We start from the raw sequence: 17515 nt of genomic DNA on the forward strand, positions 1-17515 counted from the left end.
CTTTCAAAATCATATTATCCAATTATCTTGTCTAGGCCCCCTAGATTCTACAAAGACATTAGCCAAGTATATATTTTACCTTTCTTTCTTTCTTTCTTTCTTTCTTTCTTTCTTTCTTTCTTTCTCTCTCTCTCTCTCTCTCTCTCTCTTTCTCTCTCTCTCTCTCTCATATTTAGTCCTCCACATTAAGAAATCACTTGTCTTTAAAAAAACAACTTCACTAAAATCATGATAACACAAAGAAAGTTACTTAAGGTTAAGCAAAAGGTTTCAGGTACTGGTAGCAGTTTAAGAGATTCAATGTTTACAGTTATTTACCCTGTCTTTGATTTACTTAACTAAATTTAAAGTAATTATACCATGGACCGTGTGAAATTATTTTATTTTAAAAAATATATAACACTTAGGCATTTAAAGGAGGGTTTGACAAAGCATAAGTAACACAACCTGATTATTGCTTCTCATTATTATTACCAACTGAACAGAGTTTGAACTGTAAGGGATTAAAGTCTGAATCCCAACTTGTTACTTTCCTTATGAACAGGAACAAAAATGCTTGTATTGTTGGTATTGTAGATGTAACTTATGTTGTAGCAGTAACTTTTTCTCAGTTCTTACAGCAACTCTAGCTTGCTGTGGATATTAATGTGATACTCAGCCATGTCAAATATAATCATCCTATGAATAAGTAGCAATGTTGCAAGAGGCTAATAAACACAAATATATTTATTCAATTCACATATACCCAACAATTCACAGCTTGTTTTGTTACAGGCATAATATTCATACAGATGACATATCTACATGCCTACATCTTTATTCCATTTCTCCTCCTCCTCTTCCTCTTTATTTGCTTTTTTTTTTCTAAGCTGAACACATGATAGCTTCTTTGGCCTTTTTCTATAATATGTTCTGTAGTCCTTTGATGATTTAACATAACCAAAAAAATAACATGTATGTAGAAGTTTAGGTATATAACCAAAACTTTATGGATGGATTACACTTTATTAGGATGTATTTTGCAATGTAATTTACTTTAATTGTATTAGTGGCCTGACATCCAGAGATGAACCTATTACTGGCCACCATCACCTCCACCCTTATTCCAAAACAAACTCTGTTTGAGACTTTCTCAACAGTAAGCTGATGTGGGGGCGCCCACTCCCTTAACTTGATGTAGGAATGGGCAGTACTTTTAAAATTATCTGGGGCAAATTATGGTATGCGGTTTGTTGTTGATTTTAATTCACTCATGCACTCTAACACAGATTTTGCCCTGGGCATATTGCCCACATCAGTTTCCATCTGTGGCTTTCACTTGTGGAAAATGCAAGCTGTATGAGGTTCTTTTAACATTGGTTGTGTTTCCACTCTTCTTATTTTCACAATATCAGTGAACTTTAGCATGCCATTTTTTGTATGTAAAACCAACTCTTTGCTAAGTGACATTTACATTTTTTCTTAAACACTGACATACAACACTCACAAGAATTTTTCGGTTGGTGAAAAAGAAATGAAAAGAAATGAAATCCCAATTTAGCCAGATGAAACCATGGACCTCTATGGTAAAAAGCCATGTTGCTGGGGAAAAAACTGAATTACCCATCAACTTTGTTGCCAAAGTGGCATTTTTGTTCATAAAAATGCAGCAACTTGGTGCTGGGCTTGCCCCATGACTCACCCTAGAGGTTGCAGGGTAAATCGTAATATCAGCCCTCACATATCCCACATTAATGATCTCTCTCTCTGGGTGGTCATATATAATACATGATAGGGATTGCTTGTAAAGCAAACAGCCCTTGGGGTGCCTTATTTCTTTTAAAAGTTTATTCTGTTCTCTGGGGTGTCAAACCAACACAACAATTAAAGAGATATTAAACAGCTTCTTATTCACCTTGCATTATTTGTTTGGGACTCTGTTCATGAGTTTAATGCAGTTATAATTGGCTTTCTGGCACTTGTAAAGCAGTTCCTACCAATTATAACTGGATACCAATTATCTGTGCTTGTGTAGGGATCTGTGATGACTTTAAGGTATATCTCATGGATTTTGAATCAATTTTGTTGGTAATGTAAAAGTGTTTGCAGTTCATTCTAAGAGCATCCTCTGGTGACTGAAGAGTGATTTGTTTTCATCTTTGGTTCATTAGCAGTCATCAGGCTTTTGGTCAATACCATTGACCAGAAGCACACAGAGAACATCTTCTTCAATGAAGACAAAAATGTTTGCCTTTATCTGTGTGCAGTGTTTTGTCCTGTGATACATTCTTTAAATAGTAGGTATCTTTAGCAGAAATAAATTGTGCTCTTTCTTGTTGATGTTGTTGTTGTTTTTGTTTTGTTTTTTAGACAGATCAACGTTTTATATTCTACAACCCATTCATGTATATCTTTTTCATTGTAAACTTGCTGTAAAAAGCAGCCAGACAAGTCACAACTACTTGGAGCGAATGCTGGTGTACATTTGTAAACTAGAAGCACTCAGAGTGCAGACCTCACGCAAGCCATAAGGTTACTTAACTGAGAAAATCCCTAAAAGGCTCAACAGGCTACCAGGCAGAGCCTCACCTGTCATGCACAAAAAAAACCTAATAATATTTTTAACAATTGTCCATATGTTATAAAATATTTTCTGTATGACTCCAATCATTTTTAAAATTATTTTACGTCAAATACATGGCAGAAACCCAAGATTTTTCTCAGCATGTTGCCAATATAAAGTTTACAGAAAGATTTATTATACACCATGACTTTCTACAGTCTGTGTAATGTCTTTAATGTAAGTGTGTGACATAATTCTTGCTGATTGGACAATAAACTGCGTAGAAAAGTAATAAATCGAGACAGGCAGAACTTTGTCACACTTTGAGGGAGCACACGTGAGCTGGCGGGTGCTTGTTGTTGCCGTGCTAAAACATTAGCTAAAATCAGCAGGGGAGTATTCCACGAAAGAAGCTAAAGAAAGCCAGGCTGTATCGGGAAAGCCTCGCTTGAACTAATACCATCTCTGAATTAAGGCTTAAGCCTTCCACTAACACATTTCAGCTGCATCTAGTTGAGGCTAATCCAAGCAAGCCTTACATAGCCTGGCTATGTAGGAGGCCCTGAGGGACGTAGGAAGCCCTGACGAGTGGATGGTGGAAAAGAGGAGCTGGCAAAAACAGAACAAGCCAAGAACTGTAATTTTCTCAGCAGCTGAACAAAGAATGCTGATGGAGAGTGATGTGTGGTAGGGTTCATGGCTGGTGAGGCACTGACTCCTCTGGAGTCAAATTTATGATTGTAAGAACTTGAAAAGAGCATCATAAGGCACATTCCGACAGAGAAGTTCTAAGAACGCAGCTGTCCTAGTTCTAAGAACAGCCCTTCTCCAGGGGAACTGTTTCATGTTGCATTCGCACATGAGTTGGGGGCGGTAGCGGGGCCGATGTGACGCATACGTCAGCCACAGTGACGTGTGACTTTAGTGCCAAATAACAACAAAACAAAACCCGCTAAAAACAAAACAACACGGCAAGCTAATATGGAGAACAAAGAGATTGTAGTGTTCATGCTCTGCTTGATGGAGATGTTACTGATGGACGATACAACCTCACGTCAAGGCTGGAAGGCTCCTGAAAGTCAGAAGATGAAGAATCCAGCGGCAGGAGATACTCCGCAGACAAAGGAGACGACGTGTAAGTTTAACTTATAGAACATGCGCCGACTGTATACATGTCTTATGAGTAAACATTTCAGACGGTTTTCTACTGTCTGTGTTGAGCAGATTACAATAAGTAAATATTTCAGACGGCGGGTTTATTGTAACTCGTGTTCTGCGTTTCAGACGTTGCTGCAGCTCATTGAACTCCTCACCGTCCGGCTGGTCCGGAGCAAAGCTGATAACTAGTGGGAAAAGGTTGTTCTCAATTTTACCGATGAGCAATGGATTGAGAATTTCTGTATGTCCAGGGAGACATTTCAGTACATCTGTGGCCACCTGAAGCTGCACTGGAGAGGATGGACACAACCACCTGCTGCAGATACTGAAGGAGATGGAGAACAGCCTGGATGCTTTACCTCCTGCCTTCCAGCTAATCACAACCCACCTCTTCATAATAAGCATCATGTTCTGGAAGTTCGACAGACAGAACATAACATGTATACGTGATGTACACATTTAAAGAGAAAATGTTCCATAGAAAATGCATCATTTAATTTTTTTGATCTCATCATCTGCTATTAAGCTTTGTGTGTTTTATGTAATCGTCAGTAGAAGGTGAAGGAGTAATCCGTCACTGAAGGGTTGGTTGTGACTGAGTTATGGTTTAGAATTATGAGGACATAGTCACACAGATTTAGCGTAGATGAAGGTAAAAATATAAAAAGAGGTGGTGAAATGTTTACAGGTGTGTAATTTGTGTCCACAAGTATTTGATGCCAGATCTTGGTTAAACATGATAAACTTCGTTCTGTGATATGGAGCATATTATAAAGTTGATAAACTAATGTAGGGATAAGACTTAAAATGTAGCGACCAAAGATGGATTATTTAATATTTCATAGCTGTGATAAGTTAATAACTACTCAATATTTTTATTAGCTAATATTTTATAGATGTGGCCAAAGCACATCTAGCAGACACAAACTGAATACTTCAGACTCTTTACAAAGTCATTTTTTTTATAGTGAATACAGCAGAGAAAAATAACTATTTACATGTGTGTATATGCTCTGCATATCACACTGGCTTTTCCTGCCGCACGCAGGAGTCATTTGCTGCGGCGTTGCCCGAGCAGACATGTCGGTGGTACAAGCTGTCGAATTTACTGGTTTTTCGGTTCATCCCACTCCGGTTGGCATGATCCTTAATTTATTTGTAGTCTTGTGTGAGTTTTCTACGTGCGCTGCTTCGCGTTATCCCGCGTTCTCTGACTGAGGGCTGATCGTCAGGAATATTTTTATATTTCGCTGTGAACCTTCAAAACCTCTCTGAAAATCCTCTGTGGCGTAGACGGTCAGAAGAGCTTCGACCTCCTCGTCGGTCCATTTATCGCTTGCTCTGTTGTTGTTTTTGTCCGTATGTGCAACCGTGTTTTTTAAATGTGGCAGGGACACAAAATGCGGAAATCTGGCAAGGGGCGTAGCTACCAGTCACCAAACACCTGCATCATGAGGGTTCCTACAGAACCCCGTTCAGACCCTGCCTCGGAGCAGTAGCTAAAATGGTTATAGGACCTGAGGGCTTTGGTCCCTAGTTCCTATATGTCGGAATGCGCGAAAAAACGGCCTGGTTCCTGAAAAGGTTATAGGAACTGTAAAAGGTTCCTACAGTCGGAAAGAGCCTATGCTTAACTTTTCATCCAACAGCATGCAACTATGCCCCCTTGAGGTGAGGTAGAGTACTGCCTGCCTCACCTGTTGACTTATGGTTTCCTCTTCTGTTTTAAATCTGTTTACACAAAGCAGGCTAAATTGTCTCTGTATGTACTGACCCTGTTCAATTTATTAATAACACAATAATCAACATGCATCATCTTTGTGATTATTGTGTGTGTGTGTGTGTGTGTGTGTGTGTGTGTGTGTGTGTGTGTGTGTGTGTACACACATGTGTGTACGACCTACATTAATTCTGTGAAGAGTATGTTGTCCAGTGCCGTCCAGGTCTTTCTTTGACAGCACTGCATATCTTAAGGCCCGAGTTATGCTAGGTGGCTAGTTAGCGTGTCCTCATTCAGACTTGCTAGTGTCAGTTATCTGGTTGCTGCCGTGTTAGACCTAACCCTTCTAATAGTATCTGCTGAGGCCAGTATAGTATTGTCATCATAAACTCATGACCACATCAATAGAATTAAACAATTCCACTGCCATTGAACAGAAGCTACACCTGCTATGCTTTCTGCAAACAAGATGACTCATTGAAAATGTCTCATGATCCATGACTTATCTGACCTCTGTTTAAATTATGAGTCCTCACGGACCCTGAGACCTTTAAATTACAGTGTTTGGTTGCAACCAGGTGATTGGCCAGCTGTCTGGATTTTCTCAGCATGTACCTGGCTGTGCCATCACCCATCCGCAATTGTCTGGCTCTGTCATCACCTGCCTGTGACTGGCCCAGTCATCTGATGTCCACCTGGAGCTCCACTATATGAGCAGGACGCAGACAATAATTCAGGCCAGCTGTGGCTTTTCAGAGCAGCACACCATTTTTTGACTGTAATCTGTCTTTTGTACCAGTTTTTCATGTGAAACAGGGAAGATTTTGTTCCACTGGGATGGTAAACAGACTAATGGGAAATTGATGTAACCTTTTGTTAATTTATGTGTACAACAATACGTTCAGGTAAACAGTTTTTGAATTCCTCCAACAAGATTTACCCTTGCAGGGAATCAAGCAAAGTAACAGTCCACTTCAACTTTCTGAAATTCCTGGCATCAAAGCAACACATTTGGTTATATTAAAGGATCTGTCTTGTGAAGGAATGGAAGAGGAGGACCCAACTGAACCAGCAGGTACAGCAGGCACATGAAGCACTAACTCTTGCTTGGAAATCAAGCTCAAGCTGGTGCAACTATATGGTTTTCTCAGCCTCATTTTCCAACTTTTTAATCTCTAGTTAGAATTGACTCAGTTGTGCTTTTTTGCTGGGCCTCTAACTGCAGTTGAGCAAGTATGAACACATACATATGAAGATACTGTGCTTCATCCAGGAACAGATCTATAATATTGCCTCACTGTTTATGATTACAAGGGTCTACAAGTCTTATGTGAATGGTTAAATGCACAAGATGAATGTGGCTTAAATTAACCATCTCACCATATGTGCTGCCAGTTTCCCCCATCTTGAAAATGTCTGTACACAAGCTTCAGAGTTTGCGTGCAGGTGCGCACATTCTCTTGTCAAGTTTATTTTTATAAATCACAACCTTTGCACAGAAAGTGACATTCACCACTTTCAGGCCCCATTTTGTGCGTACACATCATTTATAAATGATGCCCCAGATACTTAACCTCCTTTTTAACAAGTTCCTTAAGATGAGAGTTGGAGAAGTGGGGTGAAATCTGAACCAAGTTATCTTTGTGGCATTGGCCCAGCTGATCATGAGAGGGACTTTACAGAAACAGCTTAAGATCAAACTGTGCCATATCCAGTACCCACAACAAATACTGACATCAGTAAAATCCAGTACACAGCACTAAACAATACTTAACACAGGACAGGGGTAACAAATCCCGGACGAGCCCCCATTGATGTTACTACCCTGGCTCTGCTAAAAAATAGTGGCAACATTAAAGACAGGAAATGGAATTGAACCAAAAAAGGGACTAATGGTAAACAATCTCAAAACAAAAGACAAAGAAACCCAAATGCAAACAATCCCAGCAAAAACGCTATACTATAATTTTCAAACAAACATACAATGATTAAAAGCAAATATTTTTAACATTTTATCTAGAAAGTAAATAGAGTTATCAGCAAACAAAGTGAGGCATGTCTGTAATATGAATTCAGTTCATGTCATTTCATTACACTATTATACAGCACTATAAGAAAAAATTTGCTGCTGGGTGGGTATTGTCTTTGATTATGGATGGGTTCAATGGTAACAATTCTGCAACTCAAGCTGAGAAGCAAAGAACCAGGGGCAAATAAAGTCAAAGTCAGCTTTATTGTCAATTCTGCAGCATGTACAGGACAGACAGAATTGAAATTATGGTTCTCTCAAACCTTGGTGCATGAAATACAAGACAGCCTGGCTCAGCAAGATGTTGAAGATGTTCGTGAAGACATCTGTGAGCTCTCCAGCACAGTCCCTCAGCACAAAGCCAGCTATGTTATCAGGACCAGAAGCTTTGCGATCATTGATCCTGTGTCCTCCTCACGCTGTCCGGGGACAGCGTCAACACCTGTTCGCTAGGAAGGGGTGGAGACTTCTGTGCAGGTGTGCTGTTGTGTGCCTCAAAACGAGCAAAGAAGTCATTTAGCTCATTTAGTAGAGAGGTGGCGCTGTCTGGGGGTTTGTACGTGATGGTCTGTATCCATTGCCACAGGCTCTGTGTGTCTCCGCTGTCATTGCAATGACGAGCTATCCCCCTGGAGTACTGCTTCCTTGCTTCTCTGATGCCGCATGACAGGTTTGGCCCTCGCTCTTCTCAGTTCCTCCTCATCTCCTGCTCTAAAGGCAGCGTTGAGCCTGTGGACCTCCCCTGTCAGCCATGGCTTCTGATTGGTCCGAACAGCGATGGTCTTGAGTACTGTTACATCATCAATGCACTTGGTGATGTAGGCAGTGACAACATCCATGTACTCCTGGAGGTCTGTGTTGTTGTTCTAGGTGGCACCCTGTTTAAACACACTCCAGTCTGTGCTGTTAAAACAGTGCTTAAGCACTTCCAGTTTGTTGTCCATTCAGTGCCTCACTCCTGTTTTTTCCACTGCCGTTCAAAGGAAAGTATACAGCAACAAGCAGTATAGCTTTAAAGTCCCTCTGAAGGTAGAATGGTCAGCATTTAATGACCATGAACTTCCCTGAAAGTGAGCAGTGTTAGCTTTTTCAGCAAGAGCTCTATCTACTTGATGGAAAGTTAGCTGCTCAAGCTGAATGGCATGGTCCATGACGCTAATATTGAGCCAAGTTTCCATGAACACATAAACACGGTACTCTATCACAGCCTTCTGAGTTTTCCGTAGAAGACGTAAATAGTCCAGTTTGTTGTCCAAAGAATGTACGTTGGCCAGCACAATGGTGGGAATAGCCATCTTGTGTGGGCTAGCCACTAGCCTAGCTTGGATACCGCCACACTTGCCCCACTTCTGCTTCCTCTTGTGTTGCCTCCACTGTGGGTGAGGTGCAGAGCTGGGGAGCAGGCCTCCGGAACAGACGTGGTCTCGTAGCACAGAGTTTAACATGCAAGAAGTGGTCCTGTTGAAATTTAGCAGAAACTCACAACTGTATGTGCGTTTGAAGATGGGTAAACTCGACGAAGATGTACCAAAACACTGCAACTCACATGACGAACACACCGCCATCTTGGATCTCTTCACCAATAGTGGAGGAAATAAACTAGACCAGTACTGTTACTAAACACTCAGAAATGTTGCTTCAGGAGCAAAAAGACCAGATGGAAAGATAGGGAAAATAACTGGTTTATTGTTGCTGAGTGCTCCTGTGGATGTGCCTGCTAGCTAACATAGCATAGCAGGCTCTGAAGAGATTGTCATTCTTGTTTCATTCAGAAATCAAAATCTTTGACACAGAGAGTATCTTGTAAGGTCACTGTAAAATTTTCATTTTCTGAATCACCTTATTTCTTTTGCTTTTTTGCTCTTAATTATTCACAATACCTTTCAAATAAAATATTAAGTTGAGGATGTTAGAATATCTGACAAGGACATACTTACATGGAAACCTTCTACTTTAATAAACTGATGTGGCCATGACTGAAGAAAAGTAACGAGGCACTATGACTTCTACAAGCCAGATGCACTTGCTCTGAAGTTTTTGTTGATCACAATTTTGAATGAATCACTGAAAATCTCTGAAGGTCTCGCTACTCACTGATGTGCAATATCCAGGTTGTAATTACCATGAACTCTGACAGCCTGCCCTAAACTTTTCTTCACCCCAATCACTTTAAAGTGACAGAATAAAAGGTTTAAATGCATATAATGACATTTGAAATTTTCTTTATGTTGCATGCTATTTATATGCAATGCCAAGATGTTGTTATGATCTATGCTATACTATTATTGCCATGAGTCATCACTGATAAGAGCAGCATTACTTATCTCTGACATTACTTTTGTCCACATCAGGCTCCCTTTTTTCTTTTTTTTTTTTTCATCTATGTAATAAAAATATGTAATAAAAATTCAAACTGACATTTTAGGAAATGAGATTAGAGAAAGAGCAGGAAGTGAGAGATGGCAGAAGAAAATAAAACAAGAATTTAAGTTGGTAAATGTTGTAACAAAGCAAAGGAAAAGACAGAAGTGGTGATAATGGAATGTGTTGCCACACCAAGAACTCTCATTAACCTGTCCCCTCCTATCCAACTCTAAGCATTCAGTATTTTACAATAAAAAAAAAACTATGGAGAAAAAAGATGGAGAAAAGAAAGAGAAAAGCCCTCATTTAGTTTTCTATCCTGATCTCATGAGGAACAGAAATTGGAAACAGAGACATTGCTCTTGAGACCTTGAGGAAATTAAATACTGAGTTCAATGTGCAGACTGACTCAATCACACCACGCTTTTGTAAAATGACTTGGGAATTGAATCCCTTGCCGCTTAGCTGGGGATGTTATTGCTGTTACTGCTACTTCTGTTTAACTAAACCTGGGCAAAGGCCAGATGACACGCTGGTGTACATCTTCAAGATGAATCACACATGCATCAACATACTCCTACACAAAAACACACGAGTCACGGATGGCTCGACTTTATATCAATCTTTCAAAGCTGAAGTCTTGTTCCAGATGTTTTGGTGCTTCGCTTTGCCTTGCAACAAGTCACCTGAATTTCCAAATGAATTTTCATGACATCACGCCTGCGTATAGCCTATTGCCAACCATGACCGCCAGTTTTGAATTCAGGGCAGAGTTATCAATAAGTCAGGGCTTATAAAGGGCCACAATCCATCCAAACTTTGTGGGTTTAAATGAGTGCAGCTTCTCCATGTCTGGTTCTGACTCTGGGAAATGAGAAGAAACTGGATCCAGATGACCTGAGGGTTCTGGTAGGTTCATACTGGGTCAAGAGGTCACTGATGTATTTTGGTCCTAAACCCTTCAGAGCTTTATAGACCAGCAGCGGAACTTTAAAGTCTATTCTCTGACGAATAGGCAGTCAGTGTAAAGACCTCAGAGCTGGACTGATCCATTATCTTGGTCTTAGTGAGGACTTCGTTCTGAATAAGCTGCAGGTGTCTAATTGAATTTTTAGGTAGACCTGTAAAAACACTGTTACAATAATCAAGCTGACTAAAGGTGAAAGCATGGACAAATTTTTCCAGGTCCTGCTGAGACATCAGATCTTTTACCCTAGATATCACCTCAGTTTTGTTTTTGTTTAACTGAAGAACGTTCAGACACATCCAGTCATGCATTTACCAAGAGCCTGTATGGAGCCTCGGTCTCCTGGTAACATTGTAATATATATCTGTGTGTCATCTGCATAGCTATGGTAACTAATTTTGTTTTGTTACTAATTTAAATACTTCATTGATAACTGTATTACTGAAACCAGATGAGGATCCATTGGAATGTGCCAATTATCGTCCCATTTCTCTGATAAATACCAATGTCAAACTGTATGCTAAAGTGCTCGCTCTACGACTTGAAAGAGTGATAGGTAAACTAACTAACTGGAATCAAACAGGCTTTATGAAAGGTAGGCTTGATTTAGATAAGCTTCTCCACATTACTGAGGAATCAACTAAATCTAAATCCCAAATTGGTCTGTTTTTCTTGGACTCTGTCAGGGACCAAGCAGTAAGACTGCAGGACACAGAAGGTTTTTATTCAAAAACCTGGGTCTTTTTATTTACCCCCAAAATTTTAACTTTACAAAATCCAAAAGTTCACCTAAACAAACTGTTAAAAGAGGCCAACTAAATATAACTAGACTCACAATCAGAACAAAGTAGAACTTAAGTAAGCAAACAAATGAATAAATGAATTAACATAACAAACTGACCTCCTGAACAAACAGGGGAACTTAAATACAAGTTTAGCTAACCAAAGACTAAAACACAAAAAGGGGAAATATAGTGGCTATTAAATTTTGCACTAACAAAAACCTCAAAATAAATCCCCAAACACCTCTATAACACTGCAGCATGTGGTCAAGTCCAATGGAGCCAGCAGCAGCCTATAAGAGTCCTCAGCCCATGGCCACACCTTTGCTGCAGCATAAAGGAGAGGTTGAACCCCAGGTAACTCAATGAAAGAAATAAGTATTAATACAAAACCCAATTTAACCTTACAGTGCCTAGATATATTTAGCATTGTTAGGTATGAAACATGAAAGTAATTAGTAATGAGGTAATGTGAAATGGAATGTGTGGTATTTAGACTCAAATAAAATTAATGTTGATATACACGTGTGGTGAGGTGTGACGAGCCATCACATACACACAAAATGCATTTGATTGGTTAGAGGAGATATATATGGAGTCTTGCAATAATTTTTTTTTTTTTGTCCTAAATTTATTAAGATGGTTCAAATCTTATATGCTAATCCTACAGCTAGGGTTTGCATAGACTGTTTCAAAATTTGCAAACATCGTGATGGTTTTGGTGGGCAGAGCTTAGCCTGGAGGCAAAAGCGGAGGCTAGAAGCTATGTTAACAAGTGGCAGCTAACATCTTTCGGGTGGCATTTTTGTAATGGAAGGTTTTCAAGCAAGTGGTTCCGTCTTGGAACTGTCCATAGATACTTCTCCTAAAAGTAAAAAAAAAATTACTATTTTTTGTCTACTGGCCAACAAAATGTTTTTGTCAATCCACATGATGCATAGGCTACAGCACTTGGTACAAATTGAATAAATGTAGCGTTAAGCATCATTAAACATTAAGGATGTTTAATAAAATTATTAATCCTAATAATTTCATGAAATTATCAGACAAAATATTCTTACTATACCTCGAGGCACCACCACACAGATAGCTTTATCCTAACCTAATGGCTGTGTGGACACCATTAGAGAACTAAATTAATTAATTTAATAAATTAATTAATTCAAGCTAGAAATCAATCAGTTATCAATCAATCAGTCTCAGGACGCTAATAACGTGAATTCTTACGTCGAAGGGACCCATAACATGGTTCAAAGGAGAAGTTCACAATAACCAGACCAGTTTAGGATAAATATGGAATATTTATTACTAAACTAATCATGCATAAATGAAAAGGAAATATGTACAAAGGACTTCGCATGGGAAAATGGCTAGGCTGGTGGTATCGATGATGGACAGTGAATGACTTGCGGTGATATGGCAAAGATGAAAATGACCAGCTTTAGGTCAGTCCAAAAACGAAGAAACTCTGTAGGATCTATTTAGGATCTATATTAAAAGTCCAAAAGGTAAAACTCAAGAAAAGCGAAGTATTAGCTGGAAAAAAGGAATGAGCTACGGAGTCCAAAAAGAGCCAAAAATTGTCAATCATGCATTGGGTATGCAGGCACAAACTTTAGTATCGGTAGTGATGTCCTTCACATCACTGCAAACTTAATTCTCTGGCAGCATCTCTCTCTCTCTTGCGTTCAGACGAAGTCCTAACTCTGAAAGAGAGCCATGTCTGGAGAGAAGGGAACTTGAAGTCCACTTGAAGCTGCGAGGGCCACAGAGGAGGAGAGGAGCCAAAAGGAAGGGAGAAGAGGGCACTAAACTCTTTGTTCTGAGTTTAAAAGTGTTAGTTTTGAAGACCCACCCCGTGGAGGGATGTGTGACCATTATCTTAACCAATAACAGTCTTGTGGGCTGGTTTTGGGTCAGATAGCAGATAAAGAGGGGCTGGTCTGATCATGTTGTAAAGAGTTATCAAATTAAACATTTTGTGAATATATCCATATATCCAAGTTATTAAAGCCTTAAATGAGACATCATTAAACCCTCAGTGAATCTTTGCAAAGACGATAAAATAGTAAAAAGGTTATATCTCACACAAACACAGTAATAAAGTTTCAGGTCACCAATTAATCAAGCTTGTTGATTAAACCTTGTACACAATGATAATGATCATATGCATACGCATGGTATCAAGATAAAACACACATTTATATATGTATCTATTTAAATGAACATTTTAGACTAGTGAAAGTATGATCTTTTACTCTTCACACAGTCTTTGTCTCCTCTTGCTGGGACATAGAGAAACATTAAGACACTTTATTACTCTCTGGAATGTTAAGATAAACGTTTCTTGGTGTGTCCAGGTGTTCTGTTAAAGGGGGTTTCCGCTTATCAGTTGAAGAAAAACACAAGTTTAGTAAGAAACAGTTTCAAAGTGGACATCTTGGATGAAGAGTTGCATCTGGGACCCTTTGGTTGTTAACTAAAAAGCAAATTTATGTTGCAGAAGATTAAAGTTCAGAAATTTCCCAGGTCTCGTAAATAACCTAATGAAGTCCTTCCCAGTCCATGTTGGGGAGAGTCGACCTTTGTTGACCTGTGGAGCTGGAAACCAAGTCATAAATTTGAGTCAGACCCCCACTTTGGGAGTGAAACTGTTAGTCTGTAAGGAGAGAAAATCCTCAGAGATTGTTTAATTCAGTCACAATTAAACAAAGGTTCCAATCTTTATTTTGAAGACGCTGGAATCTGCTACATAAAATACCAAAATATGTGCACGATATACAAAAATGAGGGTTGTAGTGGATAAATATTAAGCAGCATAGATCTGCATTTTGGCATTCAGTGCAGCATTTGACATCATCTCACGCAGCATCCTCCTAAATAGACTGGCAACCCTTGGTGTTTCTCATACTCCTCTCACTTCGTTCTCCTCCTATCTCTCCAACCGCACACAGTTTATTCAACTCAAGAGCCGGTGTACCCCAGGGATCAGTCCTGGGCCCCTTCCTGTTAATCACTTATCTTCTCCCCCTTGGCTATACTTTCCGTAAACATATTATCAACTTCCACTCCTACGCAGACGACACCCAGCTCTACATCTCCTCCAAACCATACTCCTCTCTTCCACCTTCCTCTCTCACTGACTGTCTCCAGGAAATCAAAGCATGGTTCTCCTCCAATTTTCTCAAACTCAACAGCAGTAAAACTGAAGTTCTACTTGTTGGCACGCCCTCCACTCTAACCAAGTCTCACAGTTTCTCAATCAACGGGGCGGCTGTAGCTCAGGAGGAAGAGCAGTCGTCTTTCGACCGCTAGGTAGGCGGATCGATTCCTGGCTTCCACTGACTACATGCCAAAGTGTCCTTGGGCAAGACACTTAACCCCACGTTGCCTCCCGATGTGCCTATCGGGATGTGTGAATGGGTGAATGTAATGAGTAGTGTAGAGCGCTTTGAGTGGTCAAACTGGCTGGAAAAGCGCTATATAAGTACAAGTCCATTTACCATTTATCAACATTGACAGTTCTGCCATTTCCCCCTCCCCTCAGGTCAAGAGTCCCGGCGTCACTCTCGACAGCACCCTATCTTTTCAAGCCCACATCAGTAGCATTACTCGGTCTGCTTACTTCCACCTTTCAATTTCTGCGCTCATCACTCACTCTGCATGCTGCCGCAGTCCTTATCCACAGTCTTGTCACATTCCGCATTGACTACTGTAACTCACTCCTCTTCGGTCTTCCTAATAAATCCCTTCAGAAACTGCAGCTTCTCCAGAACTCTGCTGCTCGTATCCTGACTCACACCTCTTCCTTTAAACATATTTCCCCTGTCCTTCAGCAACTCCACTGGCTCCCAATAAAATACAGAATCAACTATAAGTTACTGGTCCTCACTTTCAAAGGTATTCACAATCTGGCCCCTCCGTATTTGTCTGATCTCCTCCATATTGCCACTTCCTCCCGTGCTCTCAGGTCATCTTCCTCCATTCACCTTACTGTTCCCTCTGCCCGTCTCTCTACCATAGGGAGCAGAGCCTTCAGTCACTCTGCTCCCCAGCTCTGGAACTCACTTCTATCCGAGATTCAGAACATCAACTCTCTTCCATTATTCACATCTGCACTCAAAACCTACCTGTTTAAACTGGCATACTCCCTATTATTCATATAAACTGACTGTTTTGTGAAATTTTTATATCAATGTCCGTTATCTGCTTTTAACTCTTATGTAATTTATATTTTTATTGACTTTTTATTTATTTTTCCTTTTGTGTACAGTGACCTGTGTTTGAAAGGCACCAAAAATTAAAATTTATTATTATTATTATTATTATTATTAACCATACTTGTTGATGACTTACTTGACCTCTTTGAAGACTGTGTTTTGTGGGAGCAGATGGATAAGGCTTTTTAATGGCTCAGACATGGTGGAAATCAGTTGATTTGACTGCTTTTATCCTGTTTATTGCTGTAGATGCTTTTTTTTTTTTTTTTTTTTTTGATGTTCTGCCCTCACTGCATGTAATTCCGATGCAGCTATGCAGACGGATAAACTGCTCAACAAAATGCCTGGTGTATGTCTTCTTTATAGACGTATCCTTCATATTGTTGACAGGGTAAAAACTATAAACAGAAACAATGCAGTGGCGCCGACACTGGCTGGGTAGTATAACTGCCAGAAGACTCCCCATCTGATATCATTAGCTGTGACAACACTATAACTACTCCTTATCATAAGAGTCCTTGTTACGGCCTACAGAAAGGATATGGCTGCAGCATGCCCTGATGATTGACAGCAAGTGCCTCCCCGGGAGCCGTCCTCCCTCCGTCAGGATTGGACTATCTACTTCCTGGATTCCAATCGGCCGACCAATGACAATGCCCGTGCGCCTAATAAACCTCATCACCCACTACATTCGAGGCAGCTGTGGACTGCAGGATGCAGTTTGCCAGACTGGGAGTGTTACTGAGCTTGTTGGTTGTGGACGTTACCCTGTGTTGGTTTGTTGTGCTGAAACTTTGGTTAATTGGTAAAGTGTTTGTGTTTGATGTCTCTCTTTTCCCTGCTTGAGGAGGAAGTACTATAAATACTATCTTTTATTTGAGATCCGGTCTTCGACTCACTTTATATTCCGTCCTTACTACCCCTAGTACAACGACGACGTAACAGTCCTTTTTAGGTGATCTATTTTTTGCCATGCTAAAGGGTGATCTATTTTGTTTTCATGCTAAAAAGACTCATTTGTAATAGGATGTTATCTTTCCTTTTGTTCTTAAGTTCTGTTCTAAAAAATGCAACTCTGGCTGCATTAACCTAGACTTCCTGCCATTCTTAGTACAACCAGCTGTAAAGAGTCCATTGTAAACCATTGGGGGTGACTCCTGACGTCCCTGCATTATTGTCATGGTTGCTGATAAGCCGGACTGTGATGAGTCCGTTGAAAATCCCTGCTCCAATGCTTGACAGAGGAGAGAATAATCCTTTTGGACATCATCTGTTTGACATTCTATTAACTTAATGACATCACAGCTTGCTGTTAGTCTAATCAGATAGATTTTTTCATTAACAGAAGCATGTGAATACATTTTCAAGGTGTGGGGTTCAAACCTTGCTAAGTTGTGAGCAGGATGTGCCAGTCCCACCCAGGTCAGGAGTTGTCTAAGGACATGAGGACAACAGAAGACAAAGGTGAACATGGATAGTTCTCATAAGATTTTTTACATTCCCTAAAAATATCATGGATCTCTGGTCTCTGTCCAGTATATAGGAGCTGATGCAATTATTTTCTGATGCTTTTCTGCTTCTCTGAGTCTTTCTTCCCTCTGTAAACCATGTCTAGTTTACCTGTGGTCTCCATTAGTTGTTTCTGTGACAACTGAATTTGTTTCTGCTAAGAATCCAGATATTTTTCATAAGATTCTCTTTCTTGGTAGCATTAATCTGGTTTGCCAGTCCAG

General features: G+C 40.0%; 1 long non-coding RNA gene across 1 annotated transcript; it reads left to right on the forward strand.

Annotated features, from left to right (window-relative positions):
* The first annotated feature begins 475 nt into the window (after positions 1–475).
* Positions 476–13444, forward strand: LOC121637915. Its single transcript, XR_006009967.1, has 3 exons — positions 476–486; positions 8708–8714; positions 13367–13444. It is a non-coding gene; the product is annotated as an uncharacterized LOC121637915 (long non-coding RNA).
* Positions 13445–17515: the final 4071 nt, after the last annotated feature.

The sequence above is a fragment of the Melanotaenia boesemani genome, chromosome 4 (assembly GCF_017639745.1).
Source record: "Melanotaenia boesemani isolate fMelBoe1 chromosome 4, fMelBoe1.pri, whole genome shotgun sequence".
Taxonomy (NCBI): Eukaryota; Metazoa; Chordata; class Actinopteri; order Atheriniformes; family Melanotaeniidae; genus Melanotaenia; species Melanotaenia boesemani.